This window comes from Nicotiana tabacum, chromosome 6, assembly GCF_000715075.1.
Source record: "Nicotiana tabacum cultivar K326 chromosome 6, ASM71507v2, whole genome shotgun sequence".
NCBI classification, from domain to species: Eukaryota; Viridiplantae; Streptophyta; class Magnoliopsida; order Solanales; family Solanaceae; genus Nicotiana; species Nicotiana tabacum.
In genome coordinates this window covers 213,225,780-213,243,807 of record NC_134085.1, presented here as the reverse complement: position 1 = coordinate 213,243,807, position 18,028 = coordinate 213,225,780, and the positions used below count along the sequence as shown (strand labels likewise).

The window sequence follows — 18,028 nt, the reverse complement described above, 5'->3', positions numbered from 1 at the left end:
CAGGACTATTTTTGCTTCTACGACTAATCAACCGCACATGCAGCGCCGCACCTGCGGTCTCCAATCCGCAGGTGCGAAAATACCAGAAGCAGCAAATTCAGTAGCTGCAACAAAATCCAAACTTCTCCGTTAACCATCCGAAATCACCCCGAGGCCCTCGGGACCTCAACCAAAAGCACAAACATATCCTAATACCTTATTCAAATTTGTTCCAATCATCAAAATACCTCAAACAACATCAAATCTCCCAAAACACATCGGATTCAAGCCAAATTTTCTAAAATCTTTCGAATTTCGCTTTTGATCAAAAACCCAACCAAACCACGTCTGAATGACCTGAAATTTTGCACACACGTCCCAAATGACACGACGAAACTACTGCAACTCTCGGAATTCCATTCTTACCCCTATATCAAAATCTCGCCTACCAACCGGAAATTGCCAAAATATCAACTTCGCCAATTCAAGCCTAAATCTACTCCGAACCTCCAAAACTTATTCTGATCGCACTCCTAAGTCCCAAATCACTTTCCGAAACTAACCGAACCATCGGAACTCACATTCGAGCCCTCTAAAACATAAGTCAATATCCAGTTGACTTTTCCAACTTAAGCTTCTTCAGAAGAGACTAAGTGTCTCAAACCTTACCGAAATCATTCCGGATTCAATCCAACCAATCCGATACCACATAACACAGATAAACAAAGCATAATGAAGCAGAAATGGGGAAAATAGAGTGGTAACTCATGAGACGACTGGCCGGGCCGTCACACATTCAAGACTCAAGATCAAACTTCAAAAGACTTATAGATAGGAATCTTGTAACTCATAGTTTACAGTCTTAGTTAGTCTTTTTTATTTTTTGATTTTGATATAATAACAGGACCGCAAACCAGAACCTCGACATAACGGCACCTCGACCGGCTCTCCACCTCAGTATACTCAATCACCTCATTCACTTCTGAACTACACGTGACCTGACTCCTTTATTGCCAAGGATATGTAGGCAACTCAGATACCAGAGCTCAATCACATTCTCTTCCTTTCTTTTAGTTTTTGGCTAAATAAGGGTCGGGTCAAAAAACCTGTCTTGTCGTTCTTTGTCTGAAAACTCTTCGTGTTTCCAATCAAAGAGGGGCAGCTGTAGACATGTAATTTTTGACCCTCCCTGAGTTTTTACTCATTTTAGCTTTTAGATATTTAGTTTAGGCCTAATATCGCTATTTTATCTAGTTTTAACTATTTTACTTTATTTTGTCACAAAAATAAAAATTACAAAAATATTTTCTTTTATTTAGGTTATTGAGATTTTATCTTGTTACTTTTAGTTTATCTACCTTACATAAAATTAAAAATACAAAAATAGTTACACTTTATTTTCAAGTATATTAGTGTTATGTGTAGTAGTATTATCTTAATTTTGCGATGATTTTAATCTAATCTTGTTATTATTTTAGTTTGACATTTGAAAAATATAAAAAAAATAGTTTCATATTTTATATATAATTTAGTTTAATTAATTAGATAGATTTTTGCAATATGTAGTATATTTAGCTTATATTAAAAGTTATTTAGCTAAGGTTTGGACATTTTTCTTTTAGTCCAATTTTAAGACCCAAATATGAAGCCCAAGACCCTTTAACCCATCAGCTCTTTTTAATTTAATCCTAGTCATTCACTCCATTTCATCCAATGGTCAAAACTAATCCCCACCCACATATATCTACCTAATTACAACCTAAAACCTAACCCTAGAGAACACCCCTGAACCCTTAGAGCCTCCGTCGCCTCCATCTCCTCACTGTCGCTGCTACCATCACTCCATCCCACCAACCGAACTCCAGCTCCTTCAGCTATCTTCACCACCGGCCTCTATCTCCAAAATCGCTGGAACCTCTGTTTCTTCTTCTCCCCTTCATAAAAAATCGATTCGCTCCCTAAAACTTGCTGGAATACCTGAACACCTGACCACACGCACGTACACATCCAAACGACCACCCTCATCTCTTCCATCCTAAAGCAGCACGAAAACACACACACACCCAACCTCTAAAACCCATCGGAAAACCCGCCGCACTACCCCTCCTCTTCAACCCAGAACGAGCAGCCAACATAGGGGAAGAGAGAAAGGACTTTGGTTAATTGTTTAGATTCAAAAAAAAAATATATACAAAAACATCTCTTTGGTTTGGTTAACTGTTAATCACGTTTTGAAAGAGAAAATTGGAAAAATTAAAAGAAAATACATATTTCTGCTTCTTCACTTTTCGATTCCGGATTTTTGTTCAAATGGATATTATCTGAGGTTGCCATTCGAGGGCTTCTGGTCCAGCGTTGCAAATTCGACGGATAGAATTTTTCATCTCAGTTGTTGTTCAAGTTCCGCGTTTGATTGAGTTCCGATCAATTGTTCGTTGGTTGTTGCTGTTCTTTTAAAACTTTGCACATACGGACAGAGGTTAATTAAAAACCCATTCAAGGTCCATTCTTACCTTTAATATCTTGCCTCATGATGTTTGTTACATATGTGTTTGAATGGTATATGCGTATATTTTCCATGACTATCCGTGATATTTTTGATCTTGTGATAAATTTGGCTAATTAATACATTTTAACATTACTGATTTCATCAAATGGTGTTGGCTCTTCAATTGAATAAGGAGTGGGAATTTGAAAGCTTATTTGGAACGGGTTGTTGGGTAAAAGTAAAAGATATTTATGTGTAGGATAAATTATATTATTCTTTTATTTTTGTTTATTTACTTCTTTGCTAGTAACATGTTTTGACCGGCTACACTTGGATAGAAAAGCCTTAGGATTTTTGTTAGTTTCAAGGCGAGAGGTCATTACTTTGAGTTAAATTTATCCGGGGAATGTCCCGTAGAGTTTGTATATATTTTCGAAGTATGCCCCGAAGTATTTATATTTGAAGGCCAAAGATGGGACAATCTGAGAAAGCACAGAATAGGATTTTCATTTTTATTTTATTTTATTTTTATCTTTTATTAGGTGGGGTTGACCTCGAACCTCTTTTGTGTGTTTATTTTGCTTTTTCGTGTTTAGTTTTACCTCAATTTGAATATTCTAGAAACCAACTAGATCGAGTACGCAACCGTGACTTTCACGGGAATTGGGGAGTGCCTAACACCTTCTCCCCGAGTCAAATGAACCTCCTTACCCGAATCTCAGGTGCAGACTTAGTTTGGAGTCCAAAGTGTTTTAAAAGGAAAATTATTTTTTTTAAAACAGTGACCTGGCACACCGAAACCAATGTCAGGTGGCGACTCTGAGTTATTTCCTTTTGAATACAATTCTTTGTCACTTTCAAAATTGAAAACTCTTTTGAGCTTCACAAAATCCTTTTATTTATTTAAAAGTTTTAGTGAGTTGGTAAAAAGGGGTGTGACAACAACCTTTCTAATGGAAATAAAAAGGGTTAAGCAGTCATCATCTAAATTATATCTCTGGGTCCCGTATGTATTTTCCTTTTCAGAAAATAGACCAAATGGAAGGTATGATCAAGTGCTTGAGATTTTATACTTCAAAGCTTTAACACTAGGGGGACTATAGGTAGCAGACAAATAAAAATGCAAGTCAAAGAAGAAAGAAGACTGAAACTCAGTTCAAGCCTGGATTGACCCAAAAATCAAAAGTCAAGAGCAATCAAAAGTAGAGCCAATCAAGAGCCATGAAAGCAAGTCTGAATCAAAAACTTTTTGTATTAAGCTTTCATAAAGTATAAAACTCGCGGACATAAATTATAAAATCCTGCGAGTATTAAGGTTAAATGCAGTGTTTAGTTATGGGTTACAAAATATATCCTAGAAAATTGTGAAATCTGTTGTAAAAAAATCAGTTATGACAGAGTTTATAAATATTATATAAAAAGTTACTTGAATATATGTAAAGTGTAATATAATTTGAAAGTTTAAAATACAAAACTTCCTCAAATTATTCACGAAATTTCTTTGAAATATGTATTTTCCAACTTCTTTCATATGTTTAAACCAATATGAAGTTGAAACGTCTTTTTCATTAGTGTCATTTATTAAAGGACCCTCTTTGATAAAAATTAGTGTCTATTCAAAAATTATGAAATACTAAAGCATTTTTAAATGAAAATTAAATAGTAGAACAGAAACTAAATGAAATTTTATATATATTAAACTTGGCCAAAACTAAGTATGAACTTAGGTAAAACCAAGGCACTTTGATAATAAACCCCAAGACATACCAGGGGTAAAAACTTGCTAATTGTTCCAAAAAAAAAAGAAAAAAAAGAAACAAACTTTCCAACTAAAAGTTCACAGAACACAAAGGGTTAGGATCTAAAGCAGTTCCATCAGCAGAAAGAGATGCAGAATTCAATGAGGCATCATCAGCAACGGGAGAAGACACAACTTGAGTAGAAGATGTTTGAGCATCAACTTCACCAGGAGTAAGTTCATCACCTTCGGGAACACCGACTTCAGGTGAGGAGAAGCGCTAACATTGCTGAGTTTTTTCAATAGTTTCCTTCGCTTTTGCAATCTCAACAGTCAAGTCAAAGCCTTCCTGGCTAGCCTCCATCAAATTCTCAAGACGCGTATTCAAAATGCCTAACTTACATCAAGAGTTGCCTTATCTTCAAGAGCCTCGTAAACTTTTTTTCATTGCTCAATTTCAGCCTCCAACTATTCCCTATCATCGAAAGAAGCATCATAAGAAGTCTTCAAAGGGGCGAATGATTTCTCCAAGAACTGGACCTTGTCTGAAAATGCACGGAGGTCTTCTTGAGCCTGAGTAAGCGCTTGAACAAGCTCCGTGGTGTAAATCTCCTTCTGATTAAGCAAGTCTTTCAATCCCCTAATTTCTTCGGTAGCTTTAGAAAGCTGCTCCGCAAATGAAGACTCAAGAATGTCTTTGTCTTTGCCCACTTGACTGGAAGAGGCTTTTTCAATTGCCAATTCTAATGCCATCACGTGTACTTGCTGTTCCAAAGCACATTTCTCTTCATCCAAAACTTCTTTTTCCAAATGAAGACTCTCATATTGTTCCCTCCAGTTATCTACTTCAGTACGATAATTATTGACTAGCTGCTCGGTGTTGACAATTCTCTTCATAAGCTCCGTGCCTATCAAATTGATCTACACAAGAAAGAAAGAAGTGATTATCAAACAAAGATAAAAATTACGAGGGAAGTAAAAAAAGCTAAGGCTTGTACCTTCAAAGATGAATGACCAATATCATGCATCCATGTTAAAGAACTGTGGCTTTCCAACTTGGACTTATTAATTGGACCAATTAAAGGTTTTAGCCATACATCAGCTTGGCCAGACTTTTTCAAAAGATTACCATCCTCGGGGACTTCAATGGTAACTTTTTCATCCTATTGCTACTGGAAGAACCAGCGTCAACATGAGAAGTGGTAGCAGTAGGGACAATTGAGGAAGTGAAAATAGCCACGGGAGGAGCAGCAGCTGCAGCGACAAGAGCAAAAATTTGAGGACCAGTAGGTGCGGACATTGGGAAAGAGGAAAGAGGAGCTTCTTCAGAAACAAAGTGAAAATCTTCATTATCAAACCCACGGGAAAACAATTGATCAGTAGAGTCATGAGGTGCAACATTCATCTCCTCATCAGAGCTCATTAAAACAACACTTTCAGGCTCATTCATGGGAACTGAATTTGGAGGAGGGGTAACTTTATCATCCGAAATAACGTGCCTTCTAGCCCGAGGCCTGCGCACTGAGGAACCCTCTTCTCGTTCCTCTTCACCATCAGAGCCATGAGCTCTCTCAGCTTTTCTCTTTGATGATGAATTTAAAATCTGTTGTTGAGCAAGAGACAAAGAGAGCCTTGATGAAGTAATAGACTGTTATACCCCGTAAGTTTTGACAACCTTGATACCGTTAGATACATTTTGATATGGTATTTTGAGTGGAACATTTTTGTAAAATAGTTTGTAAAAAAATAAAAAACGATTTTTTTATATAGTTATTAATATTACTACTTTCGATTATGTTTTAAATTATACACATAATATGAGAAAAATTTATGAGATTTTCTTTATTGTAAAGATATAAATTATTTTCTCACTAGAAAAGAATGTTATCTTTTTACTATTTTAAGAATTAAGCATACGAAATATGTACTCTTTATATGAGATTAGGAAAATTAGAAGTTGAGAAAATATATGTATTTTTACATGGATGTTTTAATAAAATAATAGTGTATATATTTATTTTATATGGTACCACATAACCATGATAGTAAATTATATAAAGTGTATTAAAACTGAGTAGTATTTTAAGTAAGTTGAGATAATTTTTAATTATGCGGGTAATTAGCAATTACCCAAAATATTTTGGATAAAGACAAAATGTGGCAAAAATTTGCCTTAATACACTTGTGACTCATGCATTAATTGAGAGGTGTGGCAAGATTTGAGAAATTTGGCAAGATCAAGTGTATGTCTTTCATTCCCACTTATCATATTCTTGGGTTTTCTATTAAACCTTAAAAAAGGAATGTGGATGAATAAAAAGGATATTTGTTTTTGACAATTAAGGAAAATTTAAGGGAAAATACTGTGTAGCCTAAGAATCCATCTGTATTTGATTCATGCCAGACATTACTGTATAGATAGACGTGTGAATCGGGATTTCTTGAAGGAAGCATGTGTGAGCACGTGATTTTTGTCCTATATGAATTACTCCCCTAAATTCAAGAAAATAATATTTTTCCATTATTTGCAATTTCGTAGATTTTTTTGTAGGATTTTTATTAATTGTTTGCATTTTTCTATGCATGTTTATTTTATTTAAATTATGAAAAATACAAAAATACCTTGCATTGAATTTGGGATTTGTTTTTACATTTTTAGGTTAATTAGTAAATTATTTATTTTATTAAAAAATGAAAATCACAAAAAATAACTCGCTTTTGCATTTTTTTACCTTTTAATTCTTCTTCTAATTTAGGAGTTAATTAATTTTTATAAATATTATGATGAGTAATTAGCTTAACTTTGGTAATTTATTTTAAGAGTTAATTTGGGTTGTTAATTAATTATAAAAGCAAAACAAAAAGAAAGGAAATTGTGAATTTGTTTTAAAACCTTGAAATTGGGCCAGTTTAATTGGAAATCCGCCCAAAATATTCCCCAATCCAGGCCCAAACTCGATCCCCACCCGGTCCAAACCTTTCAAGTATCAAGACAACTCAAACGACGTCGTTTTGAGTTCAATTGTGTTAAATTGATCTTGGCCTTTCATTTTCCATCATCCAATGGCCCTAATACTTCCCCCATTTTCGTTTAAAAATGTCTGAAGACCCTTTAGAACAACCTAGGACCCCTGATGAGCTTCTTTTTCATCTCTCTCAAGTCTAACCCTAGAGAACCCGTCGCCCCTAAACTCCTAAGCTTCCACCGGGGCATGGCCCAATCGACTCCAAATCCCTACCACACAACCACCACCCACCCCTGATTCCTAATCCACCACCACATCTCCCAAAATTCCTATCAAATCCGGCTAGTTTTGGATCTAAAAGAAATAAGAAGAAAAAGAAAAATCTTCCAAGTCTTCGAGCTTCCAAGAACGATTAAGGTTGAAATTTGTATTGTTCGCTTGTTCTCAATGAGACACGCAATTAATACCAATTTCGGCAAATCGGAGAATGCCGACAGGTCTGTTAAAGCCAAAGTCTGTCTACTTTTTAGGTACCTCAGTTCGCTTCTTCTCCTTTTCTTTGTTTTCGTCTCTCCCCGTTCTTTCTATTTTCTGTTTCCTTTTCTCTTTGACAGGTTAAAAATTCGGATAGCAGTAGTTTGTGAGTAATTCTGAACTAATTTTGTCAAAAAGATTAGAATTAATTTTGTTTGTTTGCCTTTAGTTTCTAAATTTCAAGTTAGTATTCAAAGATGAACGAGTTTTTTTATACGCTATCGATTAGGTTTTAATTTGGTTGGGTCAGAATGTGAGCTTCAAATGATCATGTGGTTGGGTTAAGTTTAGTTTTGGGCTTTGGGTCATTTCTGACCCGCTCCAAAGCAGCCCAGGATTTTTGGTTTGGGTTTTGGGTTAACCTGACCCATGGTGGATTGCCTGAAAGTAAATACAGCGGTGTCACAGGTTGCTTTGGTCTTTTTAAATTGAGGGAATCTTTTAAAACTGCCTGGGAAACTTCCAGGAAGGTGGGGATGGAGTTTGGTTCAATAAATAGGTTAAAATTTGGGGGTCTAAAGTGAATTGATAAAGTTGGGGAAGGGGTAATTGATAAAATGGTGAAATCATTTCTGTTGTCCTAAGGTCCTCTATATAAGACTTGCCTTCAACAAAAATTGGGGGAATTGATATTAAAAAATCAGAAACGGCTGAAGGAAATCCTCTGAAAAATATACTAAAATTTCTGCATCATTTTGGGTCAAAAACTACTGGGAATTGGTCTTTAATCTCATTGTTAGCAGTAGTTAAAGAGTTACAAAGGTTTTTCTGCACTATTTTGGTATTCAAAATGGTCTAAGGAAGCTGGTTTTGCTGTGTTGATCTACTAAAGTGCACTTTTCTTTTGCTGCTGATCCCTTCACTTTTCTTTTGCTCTAATTTTCCCAGGTATTTCTTGGATCTCATTAACTTGTGAAGTGCAAAAAAAATCTGAAGTCATGTAATCAAGATAGAATTTAAGATATATGTTGTTCATTGAATGATGTTCTATGATCTTAAGATCATGCAACTCTGTAGTAGCTTAGTCTCTTTGATATGCTTATTTGTTCAATTTTGATTTTGGTTTGAATCATGTTCATAAGTCTAAACAAATACTCTAATTTAGTTTATGGGTGTTGTAAATTATTTGAAGTTCTGTTTGTATGTGTGGACTGTTGGGTTTATTGCAGCATGGGTTGATTTAGATGAGTAGCATCTTCTTTTGTGAGATTCTGATTGAATTTTTTCGAGCTAATAATGATAATCATGTCTACAATGAGCTTTTCTCATAGTCCTGCTGTTTTAGATGTTGGTTTTAATATCCAAACAAACTTAGGAACTACTATTGTATTTTGATATTTAGTTTAAATGTTTAAAGTACTCTACTGTTAGAATTACTATGTGTATGAATTCAACATCGACGAGTAGTAGTTCTGAAATTTTTTATGCACATGATTTGTGTGAGCGTGTAGTGTTCTGTTCTGCAACTTAGAGTTAAATTAGATGGGGAATTTTCTATTTGGTTTTCATGAGATCAATTAGTCTAATGTAGATTAATGTTTGATTAATCCAAGTATAATAGATGCTGAAACATTAGACCATATCCCTTAGAACAGCCATGCCCATTAAATTGCCCAAGGCTGCCTGACCTAAATCAAGCTCATGCGTCCCATGTATCTTTCCCGAGACCCAGCTCTGTTGTCGATTTTTTCTTAGTAATTTGGCCATTTGATTTCCACGTCCAAGGGATTTGTGTGCTGGCCCATTCCTCTGAAACAATCCATGGCTCAATTGTGTTCACAATTAATAACCCTTTTAATTTCAAACCATCTCAAATACAAGTGTCTTTAGGCCCAGTAAAACGTGTCTCCCTTAATAGGCTTGAGGTGTGCCATAAGCAAAATAAAATTATTTATGGCCCTCACACATGAATTAATTTAGATATTAAAAATGAACTTTGTAGTTTGCTTTAGGTGCGCTAATTAATTATCACAGTTATTGCTAAATCCCGGGGTATATTTCATGTGACCCGGTTCTAATTTTCAACAAGGTTAAATAGAACGTGTCGTGAATCACGGGTGCATTTCATGTAGCGTGGCTTGCGATGTGTTTTAAATAACCTTAAAATAATTCCTTTAATAATTAAAAGCGGTTTTAAAGTTAAAAATGCACATAGGTTTAAAATGTTTAATTAATCAGATAATTAGGCCAATGTAATAGTTGACAGACCGTGCTAGAACCACGAAACTCGGGAATGCTTAACACCTTCTCCTGGGTTAACAGAATTCCTTACCTGGATTTCTGTGTTTGCCGACTGTAAAACAGAGTCAATCTTTTCTCGATTCGGGATTAAAAACCGGTGACTTGAGACACCATAAATTATCCCATGTGGCAACTCTGAATTTAATATAAATAATCCCGTTTCGATTTTCACTTAAATTGAAAAAAAACTCCTTTATACCCTTCTGGGGTAGGAAAAATGATGTGTGACAATTGCAGTGAGTACATAGCTTTGAGAAGAATTCAAGGTAATAGAGTATTACATATATCGTCATTGTTGTGGGCATCATCCTATATAATTTAAAGAATGAATTTGGAACAAAACATACTCTACCCAATTCATTGGCATCTAACAAATTCAAATCCTCTTCTGTGCTCGGTTACGGATGGAGTGAATGAGCGTCCTTTGAGTTTAAAAGAAGCATTCTTTATCAAAATATTACAACTTTTCAACTAGGTAATTACTTTTGGATAAAGTTAGCATGCCCCCACTTAAATTAAAGCAATAGCATCAATATTTCGAAAATATCGGAATAGTGGATATCGAGTAATTAGTAACACTATTTATGCTAGTTTATCAGTTGTTTCTTTGTTCCCAGTGTTTGAAACTTTGGATATAATCGTTGTGGTGAAAGATGATGATAAATTAATGGGTGTCGATTATTATAGCTTGGGGGTGTACTTGACTTTGGTTTAAATCTATTAAGTGATCAAAGGATAGAAATTGAAGTAAAAATGTTACTGCCAACCATTTGAATGCAAAGCTTCTCTAATATGATACAAACTTTGGCAGAGCAATTTCAGTCATACGGAGAAAAGGATCACTTGGGACATGTGAACTTAATTTGTGCATATTGAGTTAGAATTCACAAGTTGGACATGTTAAGCCTAAATTCATTGAAATGTTAGAGGTACATATGTTCTTGAATTTCCATGTGTCATATTATTATATCTTCTGTTCATTGGTCTCAGAATAATATGCAATTGATAAAGTTTATCCGAAAGGAATATTGAGATTATTATATATTTTCATGCATTTCATTCATTTATACATGTGCATTTACCCATGACTCAGACGACGTTATATATGCATATGTATGTATGTATGTATGTATGTATGTATGTATATATATATATATATATATATATATATATATATATATGATACGGGAAAAGGTTACGGCGTTATATACGCATCACCACCTGATCAGTTGGTATATGTTGATGATTTGTCTACAGTGGCCGAGATGATATGATGGGATGCCCTCAGAGGAGTGATAATGTTATGGCGTTATATACGTGTGTGTGTATATATATATATATGTATATGGGATAAGGAAAGGTTATGGTGTTATATACGCACCACCACCTGATCAGCTGGTATATGTTGATGATTTGCCCACAGTGACCGAGATGATATGATGGGATGCCCTCAGAGGCGTGATGATGTATCATGACCCCGGTTCGCCCTCCGTGAACCATCGTGATGGCACCTAGTCCTCTATGACTAGGTAAGCCAAAATTACGGAAGATAACCAAAGTACCAAATAAAAACAAATTAAAACAGAATGAAGAGTGATAAAATAGTATTTAAAAGTGCCGCTCAGCATACACAATATTTAACTCTCAACCAATACATACTTCCAAGACCCAGAAACCTATGAATCACAAGCTAAGGATCACTACACAGTACTCTAACTCCAGAATATCTAACAAGGAAAAGAAATACAGAAAGGCAAATGTTTAAAAGCTAGAATAGAAAGAGACTCCTCGGTCTGCGGACGCGACAGATATACCTCGAAGTCGCTGGAGTAGTCGCCCCGCCTCAAGGGTGATAGGACTGAGTCGCAGTACCTGGATCTGCACATAAAAATCATGCGCGGAAGGGGCATGAGTACACCACAGCACTACTCAGTAAGTGCCAAGCCTAACCTCGGTCGGGTAGTGACGAGGAAGGTCAGGGCCCTACTAAGATAAAATAAAGAATATAAGACATGACAGTATAAGATAAGCAGTACAGTTAAAAACTAACGATAATAATCTAATATAGGAAAACAAGGAATTCAATAACTGAAACACAGGCAAAAACAATCACAAGGAAATAACTAGGGATCTCTAAGTATTCCGAGGATCTCTTAGTACCCTCAATATATGCCAGGGATCTCTTGGTATCCCGAGGATCTCTCGATATATGCTAGGGTTCTCTTGGTATCCCGAGGATCTCTTGGTATCCTCAATGTATGATAGGGATCTCTTGGTATCCCGAGGATCTCTCGGTATCCTCAATATATATATATACTAGGGATCTCTTGGTATCCTCAATGTATAATAGGGATCTCTTGGTATCCCGAGGATCTCTCGGTATCCTCTATATATGCTAGGGACTCTTGGTACCCTGATGATCTCTTGGTATCCTCAATATACGTGTTGGGGATCTCTCGATATCCCGCACTTCAGCTCAAATCGTAAATGCGTCAGGAGATCTCCCAGGATGTTGTCCCGTAGTTCTAAAGTAAAACACACAACAATGGCACAAGAAATACTCAAATAAACTCAACTTCATAACAAGGTAACACAGACAATTCTAACCTAGCATGCTTCATGTAATACAAATAAGGCAGTTAAAGCAAATAAAGCAATTAAGTCAGTTAGACATTCTTCTCTAACTAACAATAGGTTTAAAAGTGCAGGTAGAATAAATAGAAAGGGAAAACACAATTAAAGTTACTTAATGAAAACCGAATTTTCAAGAATTAACACAAGTATGCACTCGTCACCTCACGTACAAGGCATTTCAATTATCACAATACCAATCATAAGGGAAAAGTCCCCCCACCCCACAAGGTTAGACAAGCCACTTACCGAGAATCGGCTCAATAATCAATCTGAAACCACGCTCTTGCCACGAGTACTCGACTCTAAATGGCCCAAATATATTGAATTAAATTGCATAATATAAATAATACTTCAAGTAACTGATTCTACAAAGAAATTCTAAGCTAATACGCGAAATTAGGTAAAATGACCAAAATGCCCCTCGGGCCCACGTCTCGGAATCGGGTAAAATTTACATTTTCAGAATCCTCATACTCTAATGAGTTTAACCAAACCAAAATTATCCAAATCTGATGTCAAATCCCCAATCAAAACTCAAATTTTTGGTCTAAGAACTTTCCCCAAATTTTCATACAAATTCCGAAATTTAAGGATGAATTCATGTTTGGATTAATGGGTTATAAGCAAAAAGGAGTTAAGAATCATTACCCAATCAATATCTCTGAAAATCCCTCAAAATCTCGCTCAAATTCGAGCTCCCAAGCTTAAGTTTTCTCAAAAATGGCTAAACCCTCGATTAGAAATTTTATATTCTTCGCAGCTTTTCCCTTAATCGCGATCGCGAAAGTCCAGACGCGATCGCGACGAGCAAAGACCACGCGCCTCATATTTTCTCTATGCGAACGCAGAACCCCATCCGCGAACGCGATGCTTAGCTCCCTCAGACCTATGTGATCGCGGTTGGCTTCACGCGACCGCGTAAAGAAACACTTAAAATCCACTGCCGCCATATTTCTTCTACCCGAACGCAGCCTAGCCCACGCATTCGCGATTAAGCACTGCCCATAACTATGCATTTGCATTCCTCTTCACGCAAACGTGAAGAGCAAAATTTCCCTCCGCCTCATCTAAGCCTTGGCGATCGTGATCCTACCCACGCGATCGCGATGAAAAACAGTCTGCAATAAATACCAGCAAAAATCTGATCCTTCTCCAAGTCCAAAAATGGTCCGTTGAGCATCCGAAACACACCCGAGGCCCTCCTGGACCTCAACCAAACCTACCAACATATCCCATAACTTCATTTAAACTTTCTCCAACCTTCGGAACGCTCAAAACAACATCAAAACACCTATTTTTCATCGGATTCAAGTCTGAGAATTCCAAAAACTCTAATAACATACTCTCGATCAAAAAGTCTATCAAACCTCGTCGGAATGACCTGAAATTTTTCACACATATCACATTAAACACTATGGAGCTGGTCCAACTTCCGTAATTCCATTCCAACCCTCGCATCAAAATCTCACTATCGAACCGGAAACTTCAAAGATTCAACTTTCGGCGTTTTAAGCCTAAATTAGCTACATACCTCCAAAACACAATCCGAACACGCCCCTAAGCCCGAAATCACCCAACGGAGCTAACGGAACCATTAGATTTCTATTCCGAGGCCGTCTTCATATTATTTTGACTATTGTCAACTTTCCAACACTTAAGCTCTCATTTAGGGACTAGGTGTCCCAAAACTCTTTGAAACTCAAAACCGAACATCCCAGCAAATCAAAATAGCAGAAATAAACTTGGGGAAAGCAGTTAATGGGGGATCGGGGTATAAATTCTTAAGACGACCTACCGGGTCGTCACATCCTCCTACACTTTAACATTCATTCGTCCTCGAACGAGCATAAAGACATACCTAAAGTAGTGAAAAGATGAGGGTAATGGCTACGCATATCCTGCTTGGTCTCCCAGGTCGCCACCTCGACCGGCTGGTCCCGCCACTGAACCTTTACTGCAGCGATGTTCTTTGACTTCTGCTTTCTAACCTGCCTGTCTAATATTGCCACTGGCTCCTCAACATAGGATAGATCCTTGTCCAACTGGACTGAACTGGAATCCAACACGTGCAACAGATCATCGTGATACCTCTGGAGCATTGAAACATGAAATACCGGATGAACTCCTGCCAAGCTGGGAGGTAAAGTAAGCTCATAAGCAACCTCCCCAACATGCCTCAATATCTCAAAAGGACCAATAAACCTCAGACTAAACTTTCCTTTCTTCCCAAATCTCATAACGCCATTCATAGGTGAAACCCGAAGTAGAACCCGCTCTCCAACCATATAGGAAACATCACGAACTGTCTGGTCCGCGTAACTCTTCTGTCTGGACTGGGCTGTACGGAGTCTATCTTGAATCACCTTAACCTTCTCCAAAGCATCCTGAGCCAAGTCTGTGCCCAATAATCTAGCCTCACCCGGCTCAAACCAACCCACTAGGGATCTACACCGTCTCTCATATAAAGCCTCATACGGTGCCATCTAAATGTTGGACTGATAGCTATTGTTGTAAGCAAACTCCGCCAATGGAAAGAACTGATCCCAAGACCCTCCAAACTCAATCACACACGCACGGAGCATATCCTCAAGAATCTGAATAGTGCGCTCAGGACTATCCATCCGTCTGAGGGTGAAATGATGTACTCAACTCTACCCGAGTACCCAACTCATGCTGAACGGCCCTCCAGAACGTGATGTGAACTGAGTACCTCTATCTGAAATGATGGACACTGGAATACCATACAGACGAACAATCTCCCGGATATAGATCTCCGCCAATCGTTCTGAGGAATATGTAGTACACACAGGAATAAAGTGAGCTGACTTGGTTAGCCGATCCATAATCACCCAAATAGCATCGCACTTTCTCAAAGTCCGTGGGATCCCAACTACAAAGTTCATGGTGATACGCTCCCACTTCCACTCCGGAATCTCTATCTGCTGAAGTAACCCACCCGGTCTCTGGTGCTCATACTTCACCTGCTGACAGTTGAGGCATCGAGCTACAAATCCAACTATATCCTTCTTCATCCGCCTCCACCAATAGTGCTGCCTCAAATCCTGATACATCTTCGCGGCACCCGGATGAATGGAATACCGCGAGCTATGGTCCACCTCTAGAATCAACTCTTGAAGCCCATCAACATTGGGTACACAAATCCGACCCTGCATCCTCAATACCCCATCATCACCAATAGTCACATCTCTGGCATCATACTTCCGCTCCCTGATACGATCAAATAAGGAAAACCGAGAAACCACGCAAGCTAGAACCCGACTAGGCTTCGAAAGATCCAATCTCACTAACTGGCTGGCTAAGTCATGAACATCCATTACCATAGGCCTCTCCGATGCTGGTAAATAACCAAACTCCCCAAACTCTCTGCCCGGTGACTCAAAGCATAGGCCACCATATTGGCCTTGCCCGGGTGATACAAAATAATGATGTCATAGTCCTTCAGCAACTCTAACCACCTCCTTTGGCGCAAATTTAGATCCTTTTGCTTGAAAAAGTGCTGCAAGCTCCGATGGTTAGTATAAATCTCATAAGGCACACCGTATAAATAATGGCACCATATCTTCAAGGCGTGAACAATGGCAGCTAACTCAAGTTCGTAAACAGGGTAGTTCTTCTCATGTATCTTTAACTGAGAAGCGGTCTACGAGGTCTCCTTACTTCCCTATACTCTCTCTCCTGACCTCGTCTGTCCTCTCTCTCCTGGACCCACCCATCCTCTACTCGAGAGGTCCTCACCACTCGCTAAACTGGGAACACAAGCTATGTCACTATGACACCTAGAACCCGACCAATGAGAACTCGCTGCTCTGGAGTTGGAGTATAGCGGAAGTCTGGGTCCCTTCCCCGATCTGTGAGGTAGTTGGTACAACCTAAATCAATCCCGCCTGAACTAATGTACCAAACATGCTCAGGAACTATGTTAATGTCTCCTAAAGTGCTGGAGCAGTAGTAGCAATAGGTGCATCCGGTGCCTGGACTCCGTCTAGAAATGCTGGTAGCACTTCAGTGGTAGCACGCGCATGTGCTCTGGCCGCACCACGTTCGCGTCCTCGACCTCTACTCCGGCCTCGACTTCTGGCGACTCTCGCATGGGCGCAGGTGCTTGATCATCTCTGGTAGCACATGTCCTCACCATTGGTGAGAGGATACAAGATAGAAGTTTAGAATTTTGATATCAAAAATCTCCCATGATAAGGAATTCAAATGAAATGGAATTTTCCTAACGGTTACATAGCCTCTCGTAGATAAGTACAGACGTCTCCGTACCGATCAGCGAGAATCTAATAAACTGTCTTATGATTCATGACTCCTATGAACCTAGAGCTCGATACCAATTTGTCACGACCCCTATTCGCCCTCCGTGAACTATCGTGATGACACCTAGTCCTCTACGACTAGGTAAGCCTAAATTATGGAAGATAACCAAAGTGTGGAATAAAAACAAATTAAAACAGAATGAAGAGTGATAAAATAGTGTTTTAAAGTGCCGCTCGACATACACAATATTTAACCCTCAACCAATACATAATTCCAAGACCTGGAAACCCATGAATCACAAGCTAAAGATCACTACACAGTACTCTAACTCTAGAATATCTAACAAGGAAAAGAAATACAGAAGGGCAAATGTTTAAAAGCTAGAATAGAAAGAGACTCCTCGATTTGCGGATGTAGCAGATATACCTCAAAGTCGCTGGAGTAGTCGCCTCGCCTCAAGGGGGATAGGACTGAGTCGCAGTACCTGGATCTGCATATGAAAACATGCATAGAAGGGGCATGAGTAAACCACAGCAGTACTCAGTACGTGCCAAGCCTAACATCGGTCTGGTAGTGACGAGGAATGCCAGGGCCCAACTGAGGTAAAACAAAGAATATAAGACATAACAGTATAAGATAAGCAGTACAGTTGAAAACTAACGATAATAATCTAATACAAGAAAACAAGGAATTCAATAACTGAAATAGAGGCATAAACAATCACAAGGAAATAACCGGGGATCTCTCAGTATCCCGAAGATCTCTTAGTACCCTCAATATCTGTCAGGGATCTCTTGGTATCCCAAGGATCTCTCGGTATTCTCAATGTATGATAGGGATCTCTTTGTATCCCGAGGATCTCTTGTTATCCTCAATATACGTGCTGGGGATTTATCGGTATCCTGCACTTCAACTCAAATCGTAAATGCTTACAGGGGATCTCCCAGGATGCCGACCCGTAGTCCCAAAGTAAAACACACAACAATGGCACAAGTAATACTCAAATAAACTCAACTTCATAACAAGGTAGCACAAACAATTCTAACCTAACATGCTTCACGTAATACAAATAAGCCAGTTAAAGTAAATAAAGCAATTAAGTCAGTTAGATATGCTTCTCTAACTAACAGCAGGTTTAAAAGTGCAAGTAGAATAAATGGAAAGGGAAAA

At 38.1% G+C, this 18,028-nt stretch overlaps 1 long non-coding RNA gene across 3 annotated transcripts; it reads left to right on the top strand.

Annotated features, from left to right (window-relative positions):
* Positions 1-1,705: 1,705 nt before the first annotated feature.
* Positions 1,706-8,867, top strand: LOC107811849 (uncharacterized). 3 transcript variants are annotated; one of them, XR_012711175.1, is made up of 3 exons: positions 1,725-2,480; positions 3,494-7,701; positions 8,594-8,867. It is a non-coding gene; the product is annotated as an uncharacterized LOC107811849 (long non-coding RNA). The 3 variants fall into 3 exon arrangements; XR_012711174.1 differs by having other exon boundaries at positions 1,725-4,472; positions 4,667-7,701; XR_001654009.2 differs by having other exon boundaries at positions 1,706-7,701.
* Positions 8,868-18,028: the final 9,161 nt, after the last annotated feature.